This window comes from Pteronotus mesoamericanus, unplaced genomic scaffold, assembly GCF_021234165.1.
Source record: "Pteronotus mesoamericanus isolate MK-2021 breed Mesoamerican mustached bat unplaced genomic scaffold, CSHL_Meso_final scaffold_85, whole genome shotgun sequence".
NCBI lineage: Eukaryota > Metazoa > Chordata > Mammalia > Chiroptera > Mormoopidae > Pteronotus > Pteronotus mesoamericanus.
Genome location: NW_026555329.1, coordinates 46,039,673 through 46,051,920, shown reverse-complemented (window position 1 = coordinate 46,051,920; position 12,248 = coordinate 46,039,673). Strand labels below are relative to the sequence as shown.

General features: G+C 43.0%; 1 protein-coding gene across 1 annotated transcript in view; it reads left to right on the top strand.

Moving 5' to 3' along the window:
* Positions 1–12,248, top strand: part of GLI3 (GLI family zinc finger 3) — a 290,930-nt gene that overhangs the window by 142,905 nt on the left and 135,777 nt on the right. The gene's annotated exons all lie outside the window — the stretch shown is intronic.

Here is a 12,248-nt window from a genome sequence, read left to right as displayed (position 1 = left end):
GATCAAAACTCCAGAAAAAGAACTAAGTAACAAGGAGACAGCCAACCTATGGATGCAGAGTTCAAAACACTGGTAGTCAGGATGGTCACAGAAATGATTGAGTACGGACGCAAAGTAGAGTAAGAAGTGAAGGCTATGCAAAGTAAAATAAGGAAAATTATACAGGAAACCAGCAGCGAAGAGAAGGAAGTTTGGACTCAAATCAATGATTCGGGGCAGAAGGAAGAAGTAAACATTCAACCGGAACAGAATGAAGAAACAAGAATTCAAAAAAATGGGGAGAGGCTTAGGAACCTCTAGGACAACTTTAAACTTTCCAACATCCAAATCATAGTGGTGCCAGATGGAGAAGAGGAAGAGAAAGAAATTGAAAACTTATTTGAACAAACAATGAAGGAAAACTTCCCCAATGTGGCAAAGGATATAGACTTCCAGGAAGTCCAGGAAACTCAGAGTCCCAAAGAAGTTGGACCCAAGGAGGAACACCCCAAAGCACATTATAATTACATTACCCAAGATTAAAGATAAGGAGAGAATCTTAAAAGCAGCAAGAGAAAGGGAGAGAGTTACCTCAAAGGAGTTCCCATAAGACTCTCAGCTGATTTCTCAAAACAAACCTTCCAGGCAAGAAAGGGCTGGACAGAAGTATTCAGAGTCATGAAGGCAAGGACCTACCTCCAAGATTACCCTACCCAGCACAGCTATCACTTATAATGGAAGGGCAGATAAAGTGCTTCCCAGATAAGGTCAAGTTAAAGCAGTTCCTCCTCACCAAGCCCTTATTACAGGAACTGTTAAAAGGACTTATCTCAGGAAAAGGAGAAGATCAAAACTATGAACAGTAAAATGACAACAAACTCGCAACTATCAACAACTGAACCTAAAAAACAAAAACAAACTAAGCAAATGACTAGAACAGGAACAGAATCATAGAAATGGAGATCACATGGAAGGTTATCAGTGAGGAGGTGGAGGGGAGAGAGTGGCGGGGGGGAGTTACAAGGAATAAGAAGCATAAGTGGTTAAAAATACTACAGGAAATGGAGAGGCCAAAGAACTTATATGTATGACCAATGTACAAAAACTAACAGGGGGGTTACTGAGGGGAGGTGGTGCATGGCAGAGGGGAATAAGGGGGAGAAAAAAATGGGGCAATTGTAATTGCATAATCAATAAAATAAATCTCCTTGGGGAGAAAAAACCCCTGAAGTTTATTCTCTCACAGTTCTGGAGTCTTGAAGTCTGAATTCAAGGTGTTGATAAAGTTGTGCTCCCTCTGCAACTTCTAGAGGAGAATTCTCCTTCCCTCTCCCAGCTTTGGTTTCCCCAGGTGTTTCTTGGCTGTGACAACATCTGTCCATGTTTTGTCTTCCTATGGCCTTCTTCCTGTGTGTGCCTGTGTCCTAATCACCCTCCTTAGAAGGTCAGTAGTCATACTGATTGAAGGCCCACCCTAATGCCCTCATCAAACCTGATTACTTCTACAGACTGTTTCCATATAAGGTCACATTTACACATACCAGGGGTTAGAGCTTCAACCTGTTTTTCAGGGGACACAGTTCAACCTACAGCACCAGGTAACTCAATACATCGTCTTATCACAGCCTCGAGGATGGGTACATGCTGCTGGCTTTTCACAGGTATAAAGGGCCTTTATTTTTACTTGGTCTGCACTGGACATCTCACATAGCATTACCCTCAGCATCATGAGAAAATACTTGGAGGGTCCACTGGTTTTTACTGACTTAGCATGCTACCTACTCACTTGCTGTTAGAAAGCTGCCTGTGTTCAGGTTGGATGGCATAGCATGTGAGGATGACACAGATTTTAAACACAATCAAATGAGAAGTTTTTCATTACCAAGACATGTTGATGCTAGTTACAAAGGAAGAATGTGGATTGGCACTAAAGTGGATATCATGCTTGTGGAAGGAAAGTATTCTGGCGTAAGCATGCCTTTTACAAATGATTCTGGAATGTCAAACTCTGTTTTGAAAGTGTGTTTTGTTTTAAATTTTAAAATGTTTGATATTGTAGGAAAAGGAAGTTACAGAGGAAAACCAAACTAGTAAATAACAAGTATTGTTACTATTAACTTAAAAAATATTCAGTATGCTCTGTTTTCTGTATTGATCAAGTCATTGATTGGTTGTTGGGTTGATTTTCTGTTATGAAACAACATGGAAGATGGTGTTGAATTTAAAGGAAGTGATCATTCAAAGTTAGCGTCACAGCAAGCATTTGAGATCTTGGTATGCATTGTATTTTCCACCCCTAATTTTTGGCACTTAGCTCATCAGCCATGAACTTATTGTCATCTACAGCAACTGATTTCTCTAAAAATGGCTTATCTCGAGAGTTCCCTATGAGGGTCATATGGAAACTGGTGGAGGCTAAGTCTTCTGAAGCAGAGCTTTCCTGGCCTGACATCACCACTCTATCTAGGACACAAGGGGTGGGAGGACTCCAGGCTTTGGAGGAAGGGCTGCAGTGCATCTTTTTCATGCATGTTCCACCAGTAGGGTCCCAGGACCACCCACAGATGTTACTCGTTATCTGTCCACCCAGCCTCAAAACGTGGTAACAGTGAGTAGGAATTGGGTTGTGGCATTTGTGATCCATCCTCTTTGGAGACAGGCAGAATAAAGAAAATCCTGTACTGTCTTCAGCATGGTGTTAATTTCGGTCTTTCTTGGGGTAGCTGAGCAATTAGACCCATTAGGGAATAAGAGACATTTTAAATTTTTCAGAAAAAGCACTGTTAGAAACAAGGCTTTTATCATAGATCCAAAGGACAGGATGGAAGCTACTCTAAATTGACATAGCACTTCCCAGTGTATACAGCACTTTTATATACATTTTTATTTGGATTCTTGAAATGACCCATGGGTAGATGTGGCAGCGTTTATACCTGGAACAGTGAGTGTTCTGAGAAATAGGGTGATCTATCTAAGGTTGTCTCTGGGGACTTTCAGGGTTCTCTGCTGCATGTTGCAGCAGCATACCACCGAGTAGGAATGGATCGCCTCCCCAGTTTTGTACATGAGGAAATTGGGACTCAGAAATTCCAAGAGAGAGGACTCCAAAGGTCTTAGTGGCTAAAATGGAGCTAAAACTTAGATCTTCTTTTTCCATTAGTATGTATTTCTTTTTAATACATTGCATAGAGACAGAAAGACAGGAAAAATGAAATTTTTTTTGTCTGTACTTTTGGATTGGTTAAGCAGTTTCTGATGGGCATTCAGCATACTTTATTTCTCTGTAGATATCATCAGGATGCAGTGAAAAACAGATATGCTTTAGTGCCCTGAATTTTGGGTTTAGATCTTTACACTTCAACTTAAGAGCTTTGAGACTTGGAGCTTATTGTTTGCTCTCTCTGATCGTGGATCTCCATATCTCTGAAGAGAAGAAGGTAATATCACATTTCTCCTGGGATTGTTGTGGAAATGGAATAATGTAAATAAAGTTCTCAGAAATGTGCTAGGCACACACTAAACACTCAGTAGGTGATTTTCCTTCTCTTGGGTGTCTCGTATATAACATATCATGTATCTGTTCTATAGGGTTACACTAGGGTTACCCTGAGTGGACATGGCAGGAGCAGAACTTAAACCTTTATTCGAAGCATGTTGTGGACAAGAACTTAGGACCATAAACACAAGTTCTATGCAATCATGTCATTACTCACTTCAGGGTGGAGAAAAGGACATGATAATTTTTTTTGAAGTTTGCTTCTTTTGAATATGCTTAGAGGCAGAAGGCTTGAGTGAGATATTTTGTTAAAATTTAAATCAATAAATACAGCTTGCCAAGGGGAGAGCCTGGCCATTTCCTTGGAAATGGACTTCCCTAGTGAGGTGGGTCCATGCTCCTGGCTGTGGAGTGGAAGGGCTGGCTGCCTGTGTCCAGGGGAGGGCCAAGCTCTGGGGCCAAGTTTCAGCTCTAGGCCTCACCTGCCTCTCCCTGTAGCAGTACCCCTCCTGTTTAATCAGAGGCAGGGCAAGGGCCTGAGGGGCTGAGAATGCCCAGAGTCTGTTGCCTGCTGCTTTATGTCTCACATCTTCTACCCAATGCCTCTCCATCTTCTAAGGGAAATGACTATCTCTAATAGGGTGTCTGTGACAGATGCTGTGGGAATTCTGAGTTTGGGATAATGAGCTGTCATATGTCATTTCACTTAAACACAATAATACAAATATTTTGATCAAACATTTTCTCCAGCTGTTGAGCGAAAGCAATAAAAGCAGCAGGGAGAGCCAGTAACTTCACTGTTTCAGAAACGCTTTATCCTCTAAAAGCTCTCACCTGTTAACTCTTTCTGTCACTTTGTTCCTTCCTGCTCTTTTTTCTGGCCCCTCTGATTTCCCATAGGATGTCCAGGGTCTTAAATAAAAAGACTGAATTCAAGGTTGGGAAGGGGGTGAAATTGACCACAGCTTTTATTAAACATCCCTTTTGCTGGCCTCAGCAGGTGCAGCTACTGCCACGTCATAAAATTGCTTGGCCTGGCCACTGCAGCCAACACGTACCAGTGCCCTCATGTACTTCTAATCCTCTCCCTGGGTGTAATCCTAAGCCCAAGGACACTGGGCTCCCATCAACTGGTTGGATGATAGATCTTCATTTTAGACTTCTGTATCCCATCCTGTTTGCTCTCCACTGCTCTGACCTGGCTTCTGTAACCTTTCCTTTCTTGTCTAGGTGCTGAGGGAGGTGGCCCCACAAGGAGTATCACAGGGGGGAAAGGAGGTGCAGATATGGCTTAGAGATTTGAAGGGACCCTGGAACATTAGCTTCTGGCTAGTTTAAGCAATTCTCTGTGCCAATAGAAGGGAAGTAGGAGAGTGTCACCATTCTGAATATGTCCTTCAAGCTGAAACCCCTAACAGCAGTGGCCTGCACCCTGCCCCACCTTTTTTTAAACTAGGACCTCAATTTTAAAAGAGCCACCTCTGACTCAGCAGTACCACTTGGTCTGACATGTGAGACTGCCTGTTGGGGATTGGACCTGATCGGCTCCTTCCCTTTCTCTTCCATCCTCATTTCAGGCGTAATGAATGGCCCAACCTGCTTCCTGTTCTCGGATCTAGGAAATCTGACCCATTAGTGCTCTCTTCTCACTTTGTCTTTGAACCTCTGCTATGTGTGACTGGGGCCATCCCCTCTACTTAAAATGTGCTCAGATACCTCCCATCCATAAACAAAGAAAAACACACACAGAACTCCTCCCTGGCCTTAAATCTTATCTAGTTGCTGCCTGGCATTTGCTCTCTCCTTTCTCTGCAGCCAAACTTCTCTGGAGAGCATGTTAAGGTCTTCACTTCCCCAACTCTCTCTACCCACCATCCTCACAGTACCTGCTCCCCAAGGCTGCCCTGGGAGACACCTGTGGCCTCTGCGCTATTTGCCTAGAACCATCTCCTCCTCCCTTTGGCTCTTCTACACCACTCCTTACTGGTTCCCAGGGTCTGATATTTCCTCTTTACACAGCTTTGCTTTTTCCTCTTCCTCTGCTCATCTTTTAACTGTTGTCTGCCCTCCAGGTATCCTCTTGTTAATTCTGTACCCTTCTTTTGGCCAATTTTGTTCACTTTGATGGCATCAATTGCCCTTGTGATTTCATTTCCCATCTCCTTCATCTCCCATCTTCAGGACTGACTTTGCTCTGGAATTTCAGACATGACTCTACCTCTCTTCAGACATCTGCCAGGAGCCTAGATGCCACTGTCTCCCCTAACCTCACCCATCCCAGACTGAATCCATTCTCTGCTTGTTCTTCGTGCCCCCCCCCAACCCGCTGCCTTACCTTTGTGTTCCCACAAATAAGGTGAGGCTAACAGTACTATATGAGGCTATCAACAGACCCTAGCAGTTAGCCCAACCTTTTTTTTTCCTTTTCATTAATATCCTTTCATTCTTCTCCCAGAATCTCTCCTCCATCCATTCATTTCCATTCCCATTGCCCTGCCTTGAGCTTTGAGCTTTTATATCTCTTCCTCCCCACCTAATTTCATCCATCCACAACCCATTCTCCTTGTTACCACAAACTAATATTTCCAAAGTGCATGCCTGATCATTTTAGCCTTTTGTGTACAATCCTTTTACCTTTTTTCCCCCACTTAAAGCTAAAACCCCTAAAACTTAAACACTGTCAGAGCAGTGGTTCTCAAAGTGCAGTGCTGCAGACCAGCAGCATCAGTATCCCCTGGAACTTGTACATCGAAGTTTTGGGACCAGTGCTCTAAAGTAATTCCAGGCCATAATGCAACACCTAACACATTCTACTGCTTCATGCCCTCTCTCTGCAGGTTCTTAGCCCATGCTCCCACTCCTCTTTCTGGCCTGATTTCCTCTCCAACTGAGTGCCATCTTTTCATTAGTACTCTTTTGAGCCAGTGTCCTAATTAGTGGCGCTTTGACACGTGCGTCCTGGTGTTCCTCTTGGACCATATTGCCTGTTAGGCTCCACGTGTCCCCATGTCCCTCACAATGCCTGGGACCCAACAGTGCTGGTAAGGTTTGTACTATGAATCAGTTTTTACTTTCTCATGTATTTATCAACCAATTTTTGTGCCCTGAGGTATGTGACTGACATAGCCTAGGAAATAAGTTCTGGTTCTAATTATCCTAGCTAAAACAGAAAAATCAAGGTACTTGAAGAGTTAAGAACAAAATGTTTATCAGTGAAGCAGTTATTTAAATGTCAGTGCAAGTGCAGTAGTAGTAATATAAAAATTACTGTGACTCCCTCCTAGAACGTCTTTCAATCCTAAGCTGTCCCTTGGACAGGGTCTCCCCTTGTCTCTTAACTGCTTCTTCATTTATGTTTTCCTTAACAGGATGACACAGAACTAAAATAAATTTTTGGTGGTATTTTTTTCTGCATTGAAGAAAGGCATTATGTCTTTGACTCTCAGTCCTGAGTTTAGCAATGTGGCCCATAATGATTTTCTTTTTCTACCCCCTTGAGGACTACTGGTTTTGGATAGGAAAACCAACAGGAGTGGTTTTTTTTTTTGGAAGGGAGGTGGGGAAGGAAGATTTGTCTTAAAGCTCTAGTACATGACCAATCCCTTACTCTTAATATTCTGCATTATTGTGTGGTTCTTTCTTTTGTAGATGTATTACATTAGCACTTAATTACTCTTCATGACAGTATTAAATTTCATGAGTGACTTAGAGTTTTAATAGAGATTTGTATGATTTATTTACAGTTGACATTTGAGGTTTACCAACTTTTTAAAGTTCATGAGTATTAGAATTGCTTAATCTAACCCTGCCCAGCACAGCCACAATAGAGGTGAAACCCCAAATTCGAGTATAATAGGAAAGTCTGCACCACCCAGACCATTTTTATATAATGTGACTGTTTTAATAATATGTATATGTGTGGGGCAGCGGTGATTGGGTATATGTGTGTTCTTAAAAAAAAAAAAAAAGAGTGGATCCCATCTGATTTTTAATACGAGCCCCAAATGATTAACCATTCCCTGGATGGGTAGGTGTGACTCGAGGTCCTGAGATAAAGTGGCATGGAGGAAGCTGGTGACAGGATAGGGTTCTGATTCCATCTACAAAAGGATTCCAGGTCCAGGCCTTTAAGCTCCTAGCTGGAGCAGGCAGGATCTGCCTGCTGTCGCACAGATGGTTTCAGGGCAGGCCCTGACTTACCGGACTGGGGTCCTCTCAGCTGCTCAAGGAGCAGTGACTCTAACCTGCTCATGATTTGTTGCCTAGGTTTTCAGTGCACCCCAGGCCCTTACTGGGAAAGCAGTAACTCTTGTACCCTAGTTGGATTTCTGAGAACATAAAACAGTCTGCACTCATGTCCAGGTCCCTGTCCTGAACTTTTGCTCTGTACATCTACTTGCTGCCTCCTCCCGTGTGTTTCCCCAGCCATAACTTGTAGCTATTACTAAATGAATATCATTTCAATGAAATGTTACTTCATTATTTTACACTGAGGGTAGCTTCTCACTTCGGTGTTTTCCCAGATATTAACTTTATTGTCTCGCAATTCTAGAGAAAAGGTATGTCCTCACAGCTCTGCCTTCTCCAGAGCAGCCCTGTAGATAATCCTCTAGGGCCCTCAACTTCCAGGCAGCTAATCTCTTGAGGTTATCTGTTAATTACCAGAGAATGTGTGAAGTATTTGTTAAAAGGCTTTTGAAGTAATTTCCCCAAGCTATTGCCTGGGTTAGAGCGCCTGGCGGGGTTTGGAGGCCCAGCTTGGTTCCCTTCAAGTGCTGGTATTCTCTTGCTAAGTTGTTTGCCTTTCTAATGAAGTGAACTGTTTGTTTGACTCTGCGGAGGAAGGTATTTAACCGGGCACAAAAGTAAACTTTGGAGACATTCAAATAAGCCATGCAGTTCTGCTTTGTGAGAGGAAGGAAAACAGTTTGGCCTTGCTCACCTCCAGGAAGAGCCCTTAAGGAACTGTTTAAATAATAAACTGAGCCCTGCAAGCTGTCATTGCCTGGCCAGTTGTGGGCTTTTGTGTAAGTCTGTGGGCTTGGGAATTCCTGTGCTGGGCCACAGGGGAAAAGAGAGCTGCTCAAGTCTTGAAGTTAGTAATTGTGATTTATTTATGTGTAGAGGGACTTCTGCTTCATTCACTTTTGATTAAAATTAGCCAATTAGCCCTCAGGGTGGCTGGCTGATGACAGAGTGATTTTGTTAGCAATGGGAAAGGTAGGCCAGAGAGTGTTGTAATGGGGTCCAGCTTATGTCTCCCTGGCCAGTCATGCTATGGACCTGCTATCTGACAGCTTGGTGCCCTACCCTCTCCCCCCATGTCTGGGAGAAGTGTTTGAGTTAATGGGGTGTCATGAGTAAGTGAGCATCCCTGAAAGGAGCTACTCACATGGGTTTGTGTCTTTCCACAATGCCAAGGTTATTAAGGGTCATTTCCCCAATAAGCCAATTGGGTCATATGCAGGTTACACACAGAGAAGGGGAATTTACACAATAGAACTGAGCAAAGCAAGGGTCTGGCGTGAAGTCCTGGGTCACTGACAGTGTCCACAGATGGAGACAGAGAGTCTGTCTCAAGCCAGGTGGCCGCAATGGCAGCACACGTCTGGTGGAGTGGAAATCCGGCAGGGCTCTAAGTGTGACCTGTGGCATAGCCAACCTTGAGAATTGAATGGTTGGAGCTCTGAGCCCACAAGAGGTGGCAGACCCACTCATATCAGTGTCCAGAGAGAGTTTTTATTTGAGTTCCCAGATCTGTGGTTTTGGGCATGCTGAGCCCCTCCCAAGGACACTACTGTTATACCCCATTTCTTCATTTCTGGGCTTCATGCTACTTGACATAGCTGTCATGGCTGACAATGACTTCATATTGGATTGTCAAAAATTGTTGAAAACGTTCACTCTGCTCTTGCTCTATGTATAGGGTGACTGGACTAGAGGATTTCTAGCTGAGGTGGGGTCCAGGGAGAAAGCTGGCTCTGTTCCTGCCTCAAGACCTTGGGGTGAAAGTAGGGTATGAGTGATAACTGGGTGGATGGATAACTCCCTTTTATATACTTCTAGCTTTGATTATTGGGAAGGGTAAAGCAGTGGAAATATATGTGAAGGAAGTATAGCTGTACAAAAGACTGGCTCCATAATTGTAATTTGTGGGACTCAATGCAAAAATAAAATTTAGAGCCCTTGCTTAAAAATTATTAAGAATTTCAAGATGGCAAGAGCAGAACATTAAACCAAACCTAGGGCCTTCAGAGCAGGGATCTGAATCTCCGTAGCTTCTGGGCCTCTGCAGGCAGGCTGATCTAGAGCTGAGATCAAGCTTGGTCGGTCCCTATCTGAGTACCTTTAACTCCTTGTCTTCTGTGATTCATTTTCTCATTTGTTAAATAGGGACAGTAAAAACTACTTTTTAAAAAAATATATATTTTATTGATTATGCTGTTACAGTTATCCCTTTTTCTCCCTTTACTCCCCCTACATCCTGCACCCACCTCCCACCAGTATTACTCCCTCCCTTAGTTAATGTCCATAGGTTGTACATATAAGTTCTTTGGCCTCTCCATTTCCTATACTATTCTTAACCTCCCCCTGTCTATTTTGTACCTACTATTTATGCTTTTTATTCCCTGTATCTTTTCCCCCATTCTCCTCCCTCTCCTTCCCCACTGCTAACCTTCCTTGTGATCTCCATTTCTGTAATACTGTTCCTGTTTTAGTTGTTTGTTTAGCTTTTGTTTTTGTTTTTTAGGTTCAGTTGTTGATAGTTGCGAGTTTGTTGTCATTTTACTGTTCATAGTTTTGATCTTCTCCTTTTCCTGAGATAAGTCCTTTTAACAGTTCCTGTAATAAGGGCTTGGTGAGGAGGAACTGCTTTAACTTGACCTTATCTGGGAAGCACTTTATCTGCCCTTCCATTATAAGTGATAGCTGTGCTGGGTAGGGTAATCTTGGAGGTAGGTCCTTGCCTTCATGACTCTGAATACTTCTGTCCAGCCCTTTCTTGCCTGGAAGGTTTGTTTTGAGAAATCAGCTGAGAGTCTTATGGGAACTCCTTTGAGGTAACTCTCTCCCTTTCTCTTGCTGCTTTTAAGATTCTCTCCTTATCTTTAATCTTGGGTAATGTAATTATAATGTGCTTTGGGGTGTTCCTCCTTGGGTCCAACTTCTTTGGGACTCTGAGTTTCCTGGACTTCCTGGAAGTCTATATCCTTTGCCACATTGGGGAAGTTTTCCTTCATTGTTTGTTCAAATAAGTTTTCAATTTCTTTCTCTTCCTCTTCTCCATCTGGCACCACTATGATTTGGATGTTGGAAAGTTTAAAGTTGTCCTAGAGGTTCCTAAGCCTCTCCCCATTTTTTTGAATTCTTGTTTCTTCATTCTGTTCCGGTTGAATGTTTACTTCTTCCTTCTGCCCCGAATCATTGATTTGAGTCCAAACTTCCTTCTCTTCGCTGCTGGTTTCCTGTATAATTTTCCTTATTTTACTTTGCATAGCCTTCACTTCTTACTCTACTTTGCGTCCGTACTCAATCATTTCTGTGACCATCCTGACTACCAGTGTTTTGAACTCTGCATCCATAGGTTGGCTGTCTCCTTGTTACTTAGTTCTTTTTCTGGAGTTTTGATCTGTTCTTTCATCTGGGCCATATTTCTTTGTCTCAGTGCACCTGTTATGTTGTAAGAGGCAAAGCCTTAGGTATTCACCAGGGCAGGGCAACCCACTTCACTGCGTTGTGGCTCTGCATGTGGGGAAGAAGTCAGAGAGGGAACAGTGCCAATTGCTCAGCTGCCATCCCACCTTCAGTCATTTTCCCTGCTACCCACAAGCAAATTGAGCCCTTTTGATGCTGATCCTGGATATGTACATTCTAGGACCCCGTACGAACCTCCAAGGAACTCTCCTGTGAGACTGGCAGTTTCTCCTGCTGCTGCAAGCCCCACAGTTTTTACAACCAGAGGTTCTGAGGCTTTATTTTGCCTGTGACTGGAACCCTAGGTAGTGTAGCCTGTTTCACTCTCCAGTTATTCCTCCTGGTTTAGCCCCTCGCAAATGTGTGAGTGCCCAGTCCACCAGCTATAACCTTGCCATGTGTCCTCTCCACCCCGGCTGCCTGTCTGCACCCCTCTTACCAGTTTATCTGAATGTTTCTTCTTTAACTCCTTGGTTGTCAGACTTCTATACAGTTTAATTTTCTGGCAGTTCTTATTGTTTCTTGTTTCTAAATATGTTGTTGTCCTTTTTGTTGCATGAGGTAGCAAAATGTACTACCTATGTCACCATCTTGGTCAGAATTTTCCACAGTAATAACTACTTTCTTGAGTTTTCACATACTGTAAATAAAAAATATGTATATGAAAAGTGTTTAGGGTAATTCTTGGCACATAGAGAATACTCAGTAGTTGATAGCTATTTATAATTTGAATGTGTCTGTGGCTGTAATTTCCCCCCCCTCTTCTGGTGGTTGAACCAACACAGTGTATGGCTAATCTGAAATTCAGTGGACAGAGTTAGGTCTATACCGAGAACTGACTTAGAAGCAAAGGTATTGAAACTGGAAAGCTGGTGTTCATGCTCCCCGTCACCTACCAGACCCAATAAGCAGAGACGGGGATTGAGTCTTTATGGGCAGTTTATTCAGATGGCTGATGATCTGAGAAGACGGCAGGTTAATACCCTCACAGACTGTCTTAAATTCCATTTTAAAATGGCCTTTTTTATAAGGAGATCAAAGTGTAGGCTAGGGGTTTGGAATTCAGGGAAAAGTTAAT